Genomic DNA, 18,966 nt, shown 5'->3' with positions numbered 1-18,966 from the left:
CCTCAGGAGATAGTGGGTTTCCAGAGACTAGACTATATGCTGGGCTAGATGGTGGGTTTACAATCACTGATAGCCTTTTTTTTTTTTTTTTGCAATTTTTAAAAACATTTGTATTTAAAGTTTTGAGTTCCAAATTCTATCCCTCCCTCTCTTCCCCCCTCATTTTGTACAGCTGATCCTCTCATGGCACGATGTTAAGTCTCTTTATCATCCTAGTCATCCTTCTGTAGATGTTCTCTAGCTTATTAAGATCCTTTTTAAGATGTGGTGTCCGGAACTGAACACAATACTCCAAATGTGGTCTGAATGGGCAGAGCACAACAGGTTTTTCACCTTCCAGGTCTGGGATACCATACCTTTTCCTTAACTAGAGCCTACTATTACAGCAGCTAAAGAGAACAGTGGATAGAGCACTGGGTTTGGAATCAGAAAGACTCATCTTCACAAGTTCAAATCCAGCCTCAGACACTTACTAATTATGTGACCCTGGACAAGTCACTTAAATCTCTTTGTCTCAGTTTCCTCACCTGTAAAGTGAGCTGGAGAAGGAAATGGCAAACTACTCTAGTGTCTTTGCCAAGAAAACTCCAAATTGGGTTGCAAAGAGTCACACACTACTGAAATGACTCAACAACAACATTACATTAGCTACTTTGATTGTCATCTCATACTAAGTTTACAGTCAGCAAACCCTACATATCTTTTATGTGAATTACTGTCTAGCCATTTTTAACTTCCTATATTTTACCCAAGAAGCTGATTTTTAGCCCAAATGTAAGACAAACATTAATACCTGTTAAATTTATTTTTTTGCCAGTTGAGACCCAACTTCTAAATTTTAGTCCAAGTTTTTTGAGATCTTTTCCTTTCTAAGCCTGTCACCCAACATATTGGCTATTCCCCCCAATTTTGTGTCACATGCAAACTTGATAAGCATTCCAGCTGTGCTTTTTTATCCACGTCATTGATAAAAATGTTAAATAGCACAGGCAAAGTACACTCCTCTAGAGACCATTAATGACTGTTCCTTGAGTCTAGCCATTCCAGTTTAGAAGTTAGGGCATTTGATTTGGGTAGTATGGGCCTTTGTGTTTTGTGGATTCAATATCTTTCCCCCTGTACTTCTATGTCTGTATCCTCATGCCTCAGTGATATAAGGAAATGGTAGAAGGGTGTTGAAGGCTTAGGAAGATAAGGGTAGTATTATTAAAAGTGGAAAAGGCCAAAGGACAGTCTGCCTGGGAGAAGATGGAGGTAATGGTTTTGAAAGCTATTTGCAGAATAGCAGTACTACATCATTAATTGAGAAACAGATCATGAAAAAAATCATTACAGGGAAGCCCTCTGACAAAAAGAAAAACTTCCCTTAGCAGTACCCCCAGATTCAAAGCAGGTAAGGATGGGTTTATCTCAGTACAATCTGTATGTAATGCATTCCTGGTCTGCTCACTTTCTTGTTCTAATGTTCTGTTCAGCTTATAGAAAATAGCACTACTCCCTTCTTATTCTATTTTAAGCCGAAAATGATCTCATTTTCCAGACTGATGGCGAGAATGGCTGCCAAATGGTTAATGGTGATAACTAGTTTTGCATCACAACCTTTCTAAAGTGGGGGTAAAAAAACACTGGACTCACATCTGTATAGCATAGACAAATTCTAAAATGACATTCACAACTGGTGGTGATAGCATCCTTGAGAAGTCTCAGGTGACTGATTTATTCCACAAATTGGGAATCTGGCTCCTTCCCAAATACAATTTAAACCAGCTATCCTTTCCAAAGTGTTCAAACTTGTCTCATTTTTGATTAATGATTAGAAAAAGAAATCTAATTGAATTATCCTATTATTGGTTTCAATATGATATCATCGGTTTTCTCTGGGGTAATATGGGTCCACTGGGAGAATAATTGTGCATTATAGTACATTTTAGATACTAACTTATAAATCACAAAACTGTTCTTCCTGATTGGCTCACATAGAATCCCAGAAGGAAAGAGCTGGAAGAAACCTATGAGATTATCAAGTCTAATTGCCTCATTATGCAGATAAACAAAAGGGAAGCTCCTAGAGGTTAAATGACTCACCCAGGGTCACAGGGCTAGCAAGCAATAAGGTAACAGGCAGGAGAAAACAGGTTTTCTGACTCATGCCTAGGATTTTTCAACTCTAAAACAATGTCTTTTCCAACTATACCACACAAATTTTCCTTACAGGTAAGTGCTTACCCGTGCCAGGCACTGCGCTAAGAGCTTGTTGTTGTTGCTGTTGTTGAGTCGTTTTCAATTTGTGTCCTACTCCTCCTCACCCCATTTGGGGTTTTCTTGGCAAAGATACTGGAGTGATTTGCCATTTCCTTCTCCAGCTCATTTTACAAATGAGGAAATTGAGGCAAACAGAGTTAAGTGAATTGGTGAGGGTCACACAGCTAGTAAGTGCCTGAGACCAGATGTACTCAGGAAAATGAGTATTCCTGACTCTAGGCCTGTTATTCTACCCACTGGGCCATCTAGCTACCCAAGTCCTAAGAGCTGGGGATACAAAAAGAGGCAAAAGATCGTCCCTGCCCTCAAGGAACTTACAATCTAATGAAGGAGACAACATGCAAACAAATATATACAAAGCAAGCTACATACAGGACAAGTAGGAAATATTTAACAGAGAAAAGACATTAGAATTAAGAGGGATTCACAGAATAATATTTCCAGAAAGCTATAAATTAGATTCTGTTCCATAAATTGAATCATATTTTAAATACACCAAGAAAGCTATTATTCACTTTTGTAATGTGAATCACTCCTTGATTTGAAGGGGTATCTCTGGATTTTCACATACTGTTGAGATTAGGTTCACTAAATTGAAGCTTGAGGTAACTTTTTTTGTTATTTTGGTGATTTGTAAATTAAAATTGGCTTTGTGATGTAATCCATGACTACAATCTTCCTTGTAGATTCCATCGTACTGCTTGCCTCACCTCTACACTAAAGAAACTTCCACTTGGGGAAGTCACAAGAGGCTAGTCTCTGCGACCCCAGTAGATGACCATTAAGGCCGTCTGGAGCAGTCAACCATGTAGCCTGCTGTTTCAGACCAGGCCCAATTGCCACTGTTAAGTAGGGGAAATACCCTTTTTGCCACCTGATTGTGAATTGTATTTTACTGTTTTCCTGCAGGCAAAGTTATATGAAATAAACACAGCTGTATACCAAATAGGAAGCAGGGATGAAGCGAGGGAGGGAAATAATCAGAAATGAGAATGCCAGAAAGCAGCTAAGTTGATAAGCCATAGGGGAAAAAAAATCACGGGAAGTGAGACTGCCAAAATGAATTGAGTGAGACTACAAAGCAATAAGGGCTTCCAGAGAAGAGTACAATGATTAAAGGTAAGTCACCTACAAAATGCTTCTAAGTGAAAGCTTGGGACCCCCTGGAGAAAATATAATGGAGAGTGAAAAGACTATGTACATTGGCTATGTGACCTTGGGCATGTCCTTTAACCTCTCAGTTTTCCTCCCCTCCACCCCTAGACAACTCTCTAAGACTATAAATGGTAAAGCAGGTGTTGATTTCCATCAGTGGAGGGACCTTTTTCATCATGAATTCCCCATGCCAATTAAATCATGGGTCCAATCCAAAAAACAAACAAATAAAACAGGCAAGACAAGATTGTGGTCTTTGAAGGAAAAGGACCCAGGCCCTAGAATGGTGGTGTCAGAGAATTAGCAGCAACAGGAGCCCTTCTGTGGCCTAGGCTCACAATAGCCCAGTTCCATCAGTGCTTAGCATAACACCCAACACATAGTAGGAGTGTAACAATTACTAGTTGACTGCCTGACTGAAAGTTCCATAGAGCATCGACAGGTGGCTGTGAAACAAATGGTCCTGCAAGTTCTGGATTTTTTCACAATTAATTTTGCTCTACGGAAAAGATGGGCAAAATTCTCAAGGACCCCAAACCCTTCATATCTCCAAACAATCTGAAGTCCAGGTGCTTATCTCTGTCAAGGTCCTGTGTCCTCCATCCCTCCGCTTCCCTTTTCGATGAGAAAGGGAGAAAGGCATAGCAGTAATTAATTTTCCTGCTCAGTTCTGTACAAAAAGAAATTTCTTTGATAACAGACTTCAATCTTCTTTTTTTTTCGGCTCCTGACTTCCAAGATGACCAAGAAGAGGAGGAACAACGGAGGCGCCAAGAAGGGCCGTGGCCACGTGCAGCCCATCCGCTGTACCAACTGCACCCGCTGCGTGCCCAAGGACAAGGCCATCAAGAAGTCTGCCATCCGCAACGTCATGGAAGCCGCAGCCATCAGGGACATCTCCGAGGCCAGCATCTTCGACTCCTATGTGCTGCCCAAACTGTATGTGAAACTACATTAGTGTGTGAGCTGCGCGATCCACAGCAAGGTAGTGAGGAAGTGGTCTCGGGAGGCACGAAAGGTTCGGACACTCCCACCCCGCTTCAGACCTGCTGGCGCTGCCCCCAGACCCCCTCCAAAGCCTATGTAAAGAGCTATCTGCCCATCAACATTCCTGAACTGATCAGAGGAAAATAAAATGGTTGGTCAACCTTAAAAAAAAATAGACTTCAATCTTTAGATAGTTGGTTCTTGCCTTGGAAAGGACAAGCATAGGCAGGTGAAGAACATATTGTCTATGCCATTCATCTATCATTTGGCATGCTCTACTATGCCTCATTTTTTTATGGTTAAATAAAAAGGCAGCATGGAACAGTGGATAAAGCACTAGAATTGGAGCCAGGAAGCCATAGGTTCAAATCTCATCTTTGATGCTTACTAGCTGAGTGACCTTGAACAAGTCCTTTACCCTCTCTCAGCTGTAGTTTCTTCATCTGCAGAGTTATTAGGAAAATCAAATGAGATATCATATGCTAAATGCTTTACAAACCTTAAAGCCCAAAGCAGTACTAGTTTTTGTTATTACTCTGAGTTCCAGTGACACTAGCCCCCTTGTTGTTCCTCAAATAAGATCCTCCATCTTCTGGCTCTGACCATTTTCACTGGCTGCCCTCATGCCTGGGATGCTCTCCCTCCTGACCTCCCTGGCTTCCTTCAAGTCCCAGCTAAAGTGCTATCTTCTACAAGAAGCCTTTCCTAATGCCCCATAATGCTAATGCCTTTTCTCTACTAATTAACTCCATTTTTTTCTGAATACAGTTTGTTTGTACGTAGTTATTTGAATGTCACCTGTCCCATTTGACTGTGAGCACCTTGAGAACAGACACTGTCTTTTGCCTTTCCATCCCCAATGATTAGCATAGAGCCTGACATAGTCGTTGTTGTTCAGTTGTTTTTCACTCAAGTCCCACTCTTTGTGACCACTTCTGGAGTTTTCTTGGCAAAGATACTAGAGTGGTTTGGCATTTCCTTCTCTAGCTCATTTCGCATATGAGGAAACTGAGGCAAATAGGGTTAAGTGACTTGCCCAGGGTCACACATCTAGTAAATGTCTGAGACTGGATTTAAATTCATAAAGATGAGTCTTCCTGAATCCAAAAACAGTGCTGTAATCACTGTGCCACCTAGCTGTCCCACCTGACACACAGTAGATGTTTAATAAAGGTTTACTGACTTATATTGTTATAATTATCATTATTATCATTATTCATGTGACCATAGGAAAGTTACTTAACTTCCATCAGTCTCAGATCACTCAATACAAATCTTTAGTTATAGATGGGCTGTAATCTGTGTTGGGGGGAAATAGTGGATATCCGTTAATTAGAAGATGGCTGAACAAATTGTGTACACGAATATGAATATAATTGAGTATGTAAGAAATAATGAATATAAATAATTCAGACAAACTTGGGGAAACCTAAATGAATTGATAAAAAGTTTAAAAAAAAGTAGAATCAGGAGAACAATTTAGATAACCACAATGAATGGAAAGGAAAACAACTCTGAAGGACTTAAGAACTCTAATCAATGCAGGGACAAATCATGACTTCAGAAGACTAATGATGAAGCAAGCAAGTCTCCTACCTCTTGGCGGAGAGGCAATAGGCTAAATGTGCAGAATGAGACATGTGATTTCAAACATGACCAATGGGTTGACTTGGTTTCCTACACTATATTTAATTAGTACAAGAAAGTGCTTTAATGGGGGATTGGCTAGGAGAGATACTGGATGGTTACAGAGCTGTGAAAAAGGAAAAGTTGATGAATAAAACAAAAAAAAACAGAAGTAAAGTTTCAAAGGACACAAATGGAGCTATTTGGTTACTTGTTAAATTTAATATAAGATTTTAAAAAACAAAGTATCAGAGGTTTATGGTTTCACATACAATCTTCTTTCTTTATTGTTCTTTATATATCGGAACTTTGTGCTTTGATGATTAATTCCCTAATGTAAATTTTTTAAAACTCTTTTAAAATTTGACTGAGGAGGTACTCAGGAAAATATATGATTGTATGTGTGCATTCCCTGTATTTATTTACATGTTATGTATACATTCTGTCTCCTCAACTAGAATATGAATTCCTGGAGGCAGGGAAGGACAGTTCTTATGACAGGGTCATGTGTAGTAAGTTCATTCAATAAGTATGTTTTTTTATTAATTTATTTTTAGTTTTTAACAGTCACTTCCATAAGCTTTTGAATTTAAAATTTTTTCTCCCCCTTCTCCCCTCACCTTCCTCCCTAAGATGGCATACAAATCTGATATAGGCTCTACATATACATTCCTATTAAACATATTTTCATATTAGTCATGTTGTAAGGAAGAAATAGAACCAATAGGAGGAACCACAAGAAAGAGGAAACAAAACAGCAGAAAAAAAAAAGAGAAAATAGTATGCTTCGATCTGCATTCCAACTCCATAGTTCTTTCTCTGGATGTGGATAGCATTTTCCATCATCAGACTTTTGGAGATGTCTTAGATCCTTGCATTGCTGAGAAGAGCTAAGTCTATCAAAGTTCGTCATCGCACAATATCGCTGTTACTGTGTACAACATTCTCCTGGTTCTGCTCATTTCACTCAGTATCAGTCCATACGAGTCTTTCCAGGTTTTTCTGGTCTGTTTGCTCATCATTTCTTATCATACAATAGTATTCCACTACATCCATATACCACAACTTGTTCAGCCATTCCCCAATTGATGGGCATCCCTTCAATTTCTAATTCTTTGCCACCACAGAAAGAGCTGCTATAAACATTTTTGTACATGTGGGTCCTTTTATCATTTTTATGATCTCTTTGGGATATAGCCCTAGAAATGCTACTGCTAGGTCAAAGGGTATGCACATTTTTATAGCCCTTTGGGCATAGTTCCAAATTGCTCTCCAAAACGGTTGTATCATTTCACAACTCCACCAACAATGCATTAGTGTTCCAATTTTCCCACATCTTATCCAACTCAATAAGTATGTAGTAAGCACCTGCAATGGACAAGGAATTGTTTGTTGATGATGGTGACCCAGAGTATGGACTTCTTGTTATGAGAATGACCAGCTTTTTTACTCCTTTCACTACAGAAGATTATTTCTTATCTTCATTTGCTGGCTGCTTGGTGGAGATTTTATGTACTCTGGAAACAGACCTGATCCTCGCTCCAAAATATGATTGAGAAAACTGACTTTTTTTTTTACATTTACAAAGCACATTGAAGTATGACTTTTCAAAAACAAAACCCAAATCGAGGGAATGCTCAATTTTAAAGCCATGAATATTTTGTCAGTGCCATGTGAACAAAGAGAAAATTCAACCATGTTGAAAACAGCCACCTATTCCACCTCTCAGTCTTCTCCTTTCAGAGGGGACTTTTGTGAAAAAAGGAAAATGGGGTTCAATGGGCCATTTTGTGACTGACTCATGGCCTCTTAGCAGAGCCAACAGACCTTGAGTGGTTTCATTGTCATCAGTTTCTAACACTAACAACATTAATAACCCTATGAAAATTACACTGTGGGAGATTTAATTCTATACCCATTTTTTGTAGGCAAAGGTCTCTGCCATCTCCTCTAACTGGTCTCTCATCATAGTTGACGAATGTTCAAATGCAACCATACCATTAGCATTTTCTCAGAAAAATTGCAGTGATGCTCATTAGTAAGTGACATCCTGTGGGTCTACAATCTAGACAGAAGACTGACTACAGTGGTATCAACAGATGCAACAAATTAATCCTAAAACTTTGGCACTTATGATGGGGATCTCAAGGCAGTAATTAAGACCTGCATGAACAAAATTGCATCCAATATGACTTCTAAGACAGCTATCCACAGTGCAGTGGATAGAGCACTGGGCCTGAAGTCAGAAAAACTCATCTTCCCGAATTCAAACCTGGCCTCAGACACTTACTAGCTGCATGACCCTGGGCAAGTCACTTAACCCTGTTTGTCTCAGTTTCCTCATCTGTAAAATGAACTAGATAAGGAAATGGCAAACCATTCCAGTATCTTTGCCAAGAAAATCCCAGAAGTGGTCACAAACAGTCAGACTGAAACAACTCAATGACAACAACATGACTGCTAAAAAATGTATTTGACTTTTCTATTCTGAATCATCTTTCAGTACCTAAAGAAATTAAAAACACATAAAGAAGTAGACATAGGCATGAAAAGAATATGATGAGTGGATCACATCTGGAAACTGGGATTCAAATCCTAGATCAAGTTCTAACCTTGAATCAATTAACCAACCATCTGATTCTCAGTTTTCCAATCTGTGGAACTATGGTGATGCTGAAAAGCTGTATACCTTAGGATCACAGCATTATAAGGTTTAGAACTAAAAGAAATATTAGAGGTCATATAGTCACCTCTCTCATCTTACAGACAAAGAAACTGAGGACCAGAGGAATGAAGTGGCTTGCCCAATGTTAATCCATGAAGTGGTAGAGTAAGATATGAACCCAAATTCTCTGATGCTAAATCTACTGCCATCCTCACTGCATTATATTCTTCTTAGGGTTTTCCAAAGGCGGTAGTATCTCTACAATAATGGTATCAAACTCGGCTAGGTGGCGCCATAGTGCAACAGGGTGCTGGAAGACTTAATGAGCTCAAATCTGGCATCAGACACATAATAACTCTGTGACTCTGGGCAACTCACTTCACCCAGTTTGCCTCCATTTTTTCATTTGTAAAATGAGCTGGAGAAGGAAATGGCAAGCCCTCACAGTATCTTTTCCAAGAAAACTCCAAATGGAGTCACAATGAGTCAGACATGACTGAAAACAACTGAACAACAATGAAACCCAAATTGGAATGGAGCCACTGATCCATACATAAGGATGCCTGTGAGGTCACATATTAACTTAATTTTAAAATGTAGCATTATTTCTATTTTATTGTATTTTTATTTATTTTGTTAACTATTTCCCAATTTCATTTTAATCTGGTTCTGGCCACAACGGGAAGTGTTGCCAGCACTATGTTTGACACCTCTGTCTGAAAACCCTGGGAAATGCATGTAAAAGACATCAAGGAAGTAAGAAACCTAATTGCAGAGCTCTGCTTTGGTTTGATGCGTAATTGTTGTCTTATGCTAGTGCTGTGTCAGCAGAATGCCACAGCGCTAGGGACACATTTTTTTCCCTCATTTTTTTTTCCTCTTCTTGACAGAGAAAAATCCAGGATGATTCATTTTTAAAAGCCTTCATCTAGCGCACAGCTAATTTAAGCAACCCAGCATTTTACAAGAGTCTCATTTTAACTCTATCCACCCACACTACACATAAGTAAGCAGCATTTCTTAGAACCAGAAGCCGTTTATTAGTGATTCATTCATGGACCATTTATGAGGCACCTACTAGGTGCACACCACTGGCCCAGGTACTGGTTAATGAGGAAAAGCAATATGATGAAGAAGCTGTCATAACATATGCCTATTGAATTAAAAGTAAAGAAATGATGACTTTTGATTTAGGGAAGGCAGAGCTGGATTCTAGCTTATATCAAAACTTTACAAATGCAAGTAACATTTGGGAAACTGAGTTTATGTTTTAAAATTAGGATGGCACTGGAAAGGCCCTACTTTAGTTCTTTTATTTTACAAAGGAGGAAAGCCTTAGAGAAGTTAAATAACCTGCTCTCATTAGTGACAGAAGCAAGAATGGGGGAAGGGAGGAAAGGTTTCTTTTGGTTGCTAATCCAGTATTCCTTCTATCAGGTCACACCTTTGAACTCATAGAGGGGTACTAATGTATTCATGCAATAGAAAATGTACTGGATTTAAGACCTCAGTTCAAAACTTAATTCCATCATTTACAACCAATGTCACAGTCGACCCCTCTGTATCTCTATTTCCTTGTATGATGAGGTTGGAGTAGATGTCATCTAAGGTGCCTTCCAGTTCAAAACTCTACACTTTTATTAGTAACCATCACAAGGCCCCTGTTTTCCTGGGTGCCATTCTGAAACCTGATGGGCTAAGGGGAACCCCCTTGGTTTTCCTTGGCTTTGCTATCATCTACTGCATACCAAATGCATTATCCTACAACATTCTCCTCCTCCTTCAAATTTCAGTCGTGTTCAATCAGATCTAGCACAAGTAAAGAAGCTTTCAAAAAGCTAAGTCTCGGTATTTTGTCTCCAGTTTCCTGGCTTCCTTAGATATTTATGAGAGCTGAAACCCTAAATAGAAAGCAATGTCACTGCAGCTTTTTAAAAGTGACCAATCTTCAGTGGTTAGAAGGAGAAAGGACAGACCCATCTAATGTCATTCATCAGTTCCACAAAAACACAATATTTGGTAGAACAATATTACAAGGGGCAGCTCTGTCAGAACATCCGGGTTTTGTGCTTTATTTTATGTGGTGATGTCTGGACACAATGTATTGGCAATATTATCGCAAAACCATATATAGTTGCATAGTGCTGGGATTAGAATCATGACGACTGGTTCAAATCCAGTCTCTGAGACTTACTATATGACCCTGGGTGAGTCCTTTAATCTCTGAACTTTAGGCAACTCCCTAGGACTTACCTGTTAAATCACAAACTTGCAACTAGCCTGTGGCTACAAGTTTTGGGAGGATTACTCATACTCTGAGGAAAATCACAGATTCATTATATTATTAAGTCATATGAGAAAGGGAAACCTTTTTCAGCCTATGTCTGTATTTCCCTTTTCAATGCGATTTTACCTTTAAGCTAGCACTAAAATTGTTTATGATCAAAACTCTGGTCTACATGAGTACATTTTATTGAATTATTAAACACACACACACACAGATAGACATGTTACACAGAGTTGACCTAAGATATTTCAACACTTTTTCTACCTCAGCAAACAAGGCCTCGTTCAATAGTTATTTTCATTTACAGAAAGTTCTCACAAGTGTTTCAATAGAAAAAGGAGAGAAGGGGGGAAAAAAGAAAGAAAAAAAAAGGAGCAGCAACTTTCTCTCATAATTATACTCCTGGCTGATTTCCCTGCAAAAGAAGTAGGACAGTTTCTAGGGCAGATCAGATCCTACCTATTGAAGCCACCTCAATGGTTTTCTCCATGCTTGCGTGAAGCAAGACTTTGCTGACAAAGTGCTCTTAAACACTTTGTATGAGGCCTCTCTGACTGGAAGGTATCAAAGAAAAACACCCTGCTTTGTTCAGTCAGGGCTCTTCCTGCCTTTGACCATCCCAGAGAGAGACAAAAGGAAGTCACACATGCTGGCCTTAAATAGACTTTATTTTTCAGTGAATGTAACAAGGTGTGTAGAGAGTAGCTAGAATGCTACTGGAAAGAGCTAGCAAGGCCCAGGTTGTGCTTTGTTTGGTTTTCACTGTGTCTGACACACAGCAGGTGCTTCATAAATGCCTATGGTTGACTTGACTTTCTGTTTTACATCTCCTCTATGCTTTTCAATGCATGGCTAGGATATTTGCTGTTACTTTTATTCCCATAATTTGATGAGAACTATATAATTTCCATATAGACACACATGGAGGTGATTGGCATTACAAATGAGGGCCAAGAAAAGCTTTCCATCACCTCACCATGTTTAGCATTATTAGAGCTTGCATGATAATATCAGAGAAGCATCAACCAAGCGTTCCTTACAATGAGAAAATGTTTCTTGTTTCTGTCTTTGTATCTGCAGTACCTAGAACTGGGCCTGGTGCACAGTAGATGCTTGACAAACAATTGCTGAAATTCTTAAGTCACAAATGGTCCTCGTGACAAAAGCGCCGATTCTTTGTGTAGACACATCTCTGTAAAGCACTGAGTTTGTCACAGGAAGCAACCTGTGTTATTACATTAGATCTATATAACTTAGACCTAGTCTCTGCTTTAAAGAAGCTTACAATCTAATTGTCTGCACATTGGCTTTTCTACCTTGGCTAATCACAAGCAGTCATGCGAGCTGACCCAGCCCCACATCTTCAGTAACCTAAAAAGAGCCAACAGACTGCTGATCAAAGGAAGCAACCTGGGCATCTCAGTCCAAAGTCAACAAAGAAGATGGTGTCTTTGAGAAAGAGACAACCACAAGGGCACAAAAAGGACACAGCTGCAGAAGGTTGTGAGTGCTTTAGCAGGGCAAGTGGACAAATAAAACTAACTTGAAGCAAACTAGCAACAGTCTCTAAAACTGGTTCATTTGATAAACTCATTTTAATGCTACATAAGGTAAAAGTAATATATTATCAATGAATTTTTCCTGTTTTCACCATTGCATGTTTCCCCTTGTATACAATCTGTTATTTATTTAATATAGACAATCAATCAAATAAGCATTTATTAAATGCCTATTTAATAATAGGGGCAGGTGGGTGGCATAGTAGATAGAGCACCAGGAATGGAGTCAGGAAGACCTGAGTTCAAATCCAGCCTCAGACACTTACTAGCTGTTGTCACCTTGGACAAGTCATTTAACCCTGTTTGCCTCAGTTTCCTCAACTGTAAAATGAATTGGAGAAGAAAATGGCAAACTACTTCAGTATATTTGCCAAGAAAAACCCCAAATGGCATCACAAAGAGTCAGACATGACTAAAACAACTGAACAACAAAATGCCTATTATGAGCTAGGTACTGTGCTAAATGATGGGTATTGAAAAAAAAGCAGCACTGGATAACTTATAACTATATAAATATGACAGTATGGTATGGTGGAACATGTGGGGGCCTGAGTTTGAATCCTACCACAGACATTTAGTAGCTCTTTAACATGGTAAGTCACTTAATTTCTAAGACTAGAGACCTCCAGTTTCCACATCTGAAAAATAGGAATAATAAGACTTGTACTACCTCCCTACCTCACTGGATTACTGTGAAGAAAATACTTTGTAAATATTATTATCCCACTCCCTACTACCCCATAAACAAGTTAAGGATATATCCATCAGAAGTTAACTATGTGATTTAAGGAGATCACATATAAATATTTACATTACAGCATCACTTAGATAGTTAGTGGACCTCTCTTTTCATTTTGACTCATGCTTTTCTTCTTTGGGGAAAGAAACCTAACACCATGATTTGGGAAATATTTTGGCTTTGGTTAACAAACTAATTGTTTTAAATTAGAAGGCATGGGTGTGTTGCGATCTGCACTGATGAAGAGAATATTTAATGTGGATGAGATCATGGATTCAACAAAGTTGAAGTAAATTTGATTACAGAAAAACTCCATAACTCAACCTAAAATGGAAAATTCATTAAAATTGCCTGTGCCTCCCCAACCCCCCCCCAATTTTTTTTTATTAAATGCAAAGAGCTTTAGGCTAACCAGGGGCTTAGTCAATGAGTTTCCCTCACCCCAAAGTAACATTATCTGATCAATAAAAGTACGAAGTTGAAATGAGTGTCAGAAACATCCAGGACGGTAAAAGAAGAGCCTATGGAATTGAGGGAAGTAGGTCTCAGGTGGAAAACACGAGACCCTCCTTTCCCAGCTCTGGCTCATAACCAAGCAGATGAGCTAGCAAAAGGATCCTACCGAAAGTTAATGGAAAATGCACTTCCTTTGTGTCCAGTCTGGCTTGTTCTCTGACTTAGACTTGCAAATTGCCCCCACTAATTTGAAGAGAGTTCTGGGTCTTTTCACCCCAACTCTGTGGTGAATCATTTCCATATGACAATAATTCACAGGGCTACAGATATTCAGCCAACCAAAGTCCTCGATGCCTGGCCAGTTGCAAAGCCTCAGCCCACTCTCATTTTTTTGATGGACTATTTTTTTGCATTCATTAAGGTGCACAGTCCACAATGATGTTGTTCAGTCTCTCAGTGCCAAAGAACTGTAACATGAGATCAATTCTTAAAATACAGTTAAGTCAATCTCCTTGAGCATTACATGTTTTCTCTTGGATAGAGCACTGGGCCTGGAGTCAGGAAGACCTGACTTTAAAAATGGTCTCAGATGCTTACTAGATGTGTGGCCCTGGGAAAGTCTCATAACCTCTGTTTGCCTCAGTTTCCTCAGCTATAAAATGGGGATAACAATAACACCTACCTGCCAGGGTCGTTGTGCAGATCAAATGAGATAATATTAGTAAAGTGCTTTATAAGGCTAGTTTTGTTGTTATGAATAATAACACCAATTATCATCCTCATTTTACAAATAAGAAAATGGAGTCTGAAGAAAGTCAAGTGACTTACCTTGGGGGACCAAAGCTAGTCATTGCCCGTGGCTAGATTCAAACCCATGTCTTGCTTTCTTTGACTCCTGTACTCTACCCACTACAGCTTGCCATATTGTTTTAAGGCTTCAAGAGTTGCTCGGTGTTTCTAGCCTTATAAACATGGAAGTAACCAAAAACCCAGTATAGCAAGTCAGTAATAGGAATATGTAACACCTTCCCAATAGCCAGATGACGAGTGTAAAGCCTAAAGAAGTCCAGTCACCTGCTCACAGCCACATGCAACTAGTATCTGAGCCCATATATCTCAGCTCCACATCTAATACTATACAATTGTCTCATAGGAACATAAATTTAGAACGAGAACTGTTCAAATATATTATCCAAATTCCCCATTTTAAAGATTAGGAAACTGAGGAGTGGCTGAAGCACTGAACTTGGAGTCAGGAAATCCTAAGTTGAAATCCTGCTTCAAATATTAACTAATTATGGGACCTTGGGTAAGTAACTTAGCCTTTATGAGCTTCTGCATCTGTAAATAGCACCTAAGTGTCAGCGTTGTTGTGAGGATTCGATGAGACATTTATATATATAGCATTTTACAAACCTTAGAGGGCAGCTGCAGAGATCCCTTTCTATTTGACAACACTCAGAGGCAGGATCTCACAGCCAGTTTAGGTAGAATCAGGATTTGAACCCGGGTCTTCTTAACTTCAAGGCCAGCTCTCTATCCACTATTCCCTGCTGCCTCTCTGTTATTTACATCCTCAAATATTAGGGAAAATAGATTTCTTACAGATGCACATGATTCACCCTTTGGATGGATTTTCTCAAGGTCCCGAATAATAGCTCTCTTCTCTAGGTAGTCTCATACCCCACCACAAGGAATCCTATTGTTCCTTAATAAATATCAGCTAGGAAGCATTCTCAAATGTTGGTGATCATTTGTCTTGATAATGCAAAAGTACTTAACATTCTCAACTGGAAGGTTTTGCAACACAGGACAAGAGAGTCATTTGGAGCAGTATTAAAAAAAAAACCTCAACCCTTTGAATTTTTCAAGATTTAAACTGGAAGGGTTTCTTGTTCATGTTTACTAAGTGATATCAATGATGGCTCATCACCTTGGAGGGAAAATGTAAGTCCTTACACCAATCACTACCACTACTCTTCAAGCCAGTAACTTCCTTGCTGTTCCTTGAACAAGGTGCTGACTCTGAAGGAGGAAAGAATGGGAGGAAGAAAGGAGGAAGGAAGAGAGAAAGGGAGAGGGAAGTAAAAGGACAAAAAAAGAGAGCAGAGAGAAAGAGGGAGTGGAGGAAGGGAAAAGACAGCAAGAAAGAAAGAAAAGAAAGAAAGAAAGAAAGAAAGAAAGAAAGAAAGAAAGAAAGAAAAGAAAGAAAGAAAGAAAGGAAAGAGAGAGAGAAAGAATGAAAGAGAAAGAAAAGAGACAGCAAAGGAAGGAAAGAAAGACCCCATACTGAACAAGAAAGTGTTATCTACTGCTTTTAGAGGACCCCTACACTCCTTCAAGCAGCCTGCAGAGGGAGGGGGTGTTACTGTATACCATTTCATTCCTCATGTACTATACACAGTTACAATGCTAAGTCTCAAAAATCTACTATGTGGATGAATTTGACAGATACAAAGTGAACAAAAGACAAAACCAGATTCTGCTATAAATTAGGCTGGAATTTGGTTTCCATGTTGATCTGGGATTCATGTAAGAAACCCCAGCACTCTTAAAAAAAAAAGCTGACCTTTTTTTTTTTTAAGGAAGAAATCTGTTTTCATTTAGAATGCTGTCCCCAAGAGTTCACTTTCTGTATAATCTAATTTTTTTACATGTAACTATTGGTTCTGAAGAAACACAAGTATGATTTTTTTGGATTCTAAAAAAAAATTTTTTTTAAGTACTTTAAGTCATTTTGTAGAGAAGAATAGACTGCCTACCCAGAACTCCCCTGCTTGTCATTTCCCCCCCCCTTCCTTTTCCACCTTGTAAAATAACCACAGGTTCACTTAGGAATGACTTTCCAAAACTCTAAGCTGGGAAAGTTTCTAGGGAAATAACTTTCTATCCCCCAAGAGACTGCAACCTACTATGTCATGTTATGTAACCCAACCTAACATTGAACCAAATTCTGTTTCATGCTGAAATGAAACAACTCACCCATCAAAGACACTGAAACTTTGAAAATGAGAAATGCCACTTCAAAAATTGAGGAAAATATACCCCCTTTCTCAGGCAAAGCAGTTTATGTTGTTATTTGAAAAATCAGAGCTGCCTGTTAATCACACGGCTGTTTTGCAATATTGGCAGTCAATTCATCTCCTGCCAAAGAGAGATGCTAACTAATGGCTTATCACTTGTATTCCCATCATCTCTACAGAATGACTCTTACAGAGGCCACCCTCTTTACAATACACAAGTATACCCAGATTCACACACACATACACACACAGATGTTTCATACATACAACTGCCTAAAGCAAATACCCAGCAACACAGATGCACACAGACCTGTAGTGGGTCAGACTACCACCCTTCAGATCAGTCCCATACCAAAAACCCATTCCAGAAGGCAGTGGTCTGTGTAACAGGACTTCCTGGCACCAGACAGGCTGCTGGTGTCAGTGGATTCTCTGCATTTCCAGGGACAGGAAACAGATGTTATCATAACTGCTTGAGGGGAGAAAACTGGTCCTTCCTTATAAAAAACAAAAAGTGGGGATGGGGAGAACCCTGATGGACTTTACTCAGATTTTATGAGCCATCAAATGAAACAGCTGTGTAGTTTCAGGGGTTGTTTCCACCTAACAATTGTTAAGCAGCAGGCAGTATTTTATGACATTTTCCCTTTGGTTTTAATGTGTTCTTCCCTTCTGCCTAGACCATTGGCCTTCATTATCGTTCTACAAATAGAAGACTATGGAAAGCCTGTTCTTGTCCTATTTCTCTCTCTGGATTTCTCTGACCTGTTTGTTAGTTAACTTTTGGAATGAGGTACCCATCATCTCATGCCATCTTGCCTCAAATTACTGGGCGCTGGGATCATGTCTTATTTGTCTTCTTTTTTGCCCACAGCATTTAATCCAGAGTTTTGAGAATATTGGATACCTGATTAATGTTTGATAAATGAAGAAGTAAGAATCTCATCCCTAGAAGCAAACGGATGAGGGAAGTTAAATGGGAAGGAAAGAGGAAAGATTGGGAGGGGGAGGATCAGGGAGTGAGTAGGCTCCTAACAAATCATAAGAATCAAAGTTATGATATCAGTACAACCTTAACAAAGCTATTCTCTCCTTCATCTGCACCAGGGGGTTCTTAATTTTTATATCTGTCATGGACTCCTCTGGAAGTCTGGTAAAGTCTATAAACCCCTTCTCAGAATAATGTTTTTATTTGTTTATTTGGGGGCGGGGGTTGGGCAATAGGGTTAAGTGACTTGCCCAGGGTCACACAGCTAGTAAGTGTTATTTGTCTGAGGCCGGATTTGAGCTCAGGTCCTCCTGAATCCAAGGCCAGTGCTCTATCCACTGTGCCACCTAGCTGCCCCCAGAATAATGTTTTTAAAAGCATAAAATAAAATACATTGGATTTCAAAGGAAACCTGTAATATGGAAATATAGCTATCAATTTTTTTTAGAAAATAAATTCATGGACCCTAGATTAAGAACCCTTAATCTACATTCAAGACATGAATCTAGAAAAATTTTAACATTTTTGTGACCTCTATCCTATAATTCCTTCAATAAGGTAAAAATAACAGCTTCAGCTTTCAAGTGACATTGTGATTACTCAAATTCTCACTTAAAATGGGAATCACTTGGTCTCCCATACTTCCAACCTAGTGATTAATGCTGAGCAGGAGTCATGCCCCCCTTCTCCTCATCCTTTTAATTATTATAGCATATACACACCCCACCCCCACCCCAGCCTGCATTGCTTTCTTGGTTTTAAGGAGGCAGATGGCTGGGGTTCATCTTCCCAAAGCAGCACTTTGGAATGCTGGTGGAAGCCAAAGATAATCTGCCAGGGCATCACCTGTCCTTGCCTTCAAAAATGAAGGTTCTTCATTCCTTCCTGCCTTCCTTGCTCCCTTGTTAGATATGAAACGTGATGGGAGAACCTGACTAGGCAACAAATGGCTTCATTTGCTCTACTGACCTTGGTGCTTTGTACCATAGTTATCAGAGGTCATAAGTACCAGCTAGTCTAGAAAGATGCCCCCTGAATGAGGCCACAATACCCAACTTGGGCTGTTTGAATCTCACCCTGCCCTAGTCTAGCTGAGCATTTCCATCAGTCCATTTTTTAATTAAATGCTTTGGGTCTGATGTGTGTTCTTTTTTTTTTAATTTTGCTGAGGGAGATAGATAGATAGATAGATAGATAGATAGATAGATAGATAGATAGA

General features: G+C 39.2%; 1 protein-coding gene and 1 pseudogene across 1 annotated transcript in view; one reads left to right on the top strand and one right to left on the bottom strand.

Moving 5' to 3' along the window:
• Positions 1-18,966, bottom strand: part of LOC114049740 (kinesin-like protein KIF26B) — a 605,544-nt gene that overhangs the window by 267,535 nt on the left and 319,043 nt on the right. The gene's annotated exons all lie outside the window — the stretch shown is intronic.
• LOC114049741 lies at positions 4,157-4,577 on the top strand (annotated as a pseudogene).

The sequence above is a fragment of the Vombatus ursinus genome, unplaced genomic scaffold (genome assembly GCF_900497805.2).
Source record: "Vombatus ursinus unplaced genomic scaffold, bare-nosed wombat genome assembly UNPS02014798.1, whole genome shotgun sequence".
Taxonomy (NCBI): Eukaryota; Metazoa; Chordata; class Mammalia; order Diprotodontia; family Vombatidae; genus Vombatus; species Vombatus ursinus.
Note: the sequence above shows the minus strand (reverse complement) of the source record. Positions and strands in the feature narration are given on the sequence as shown.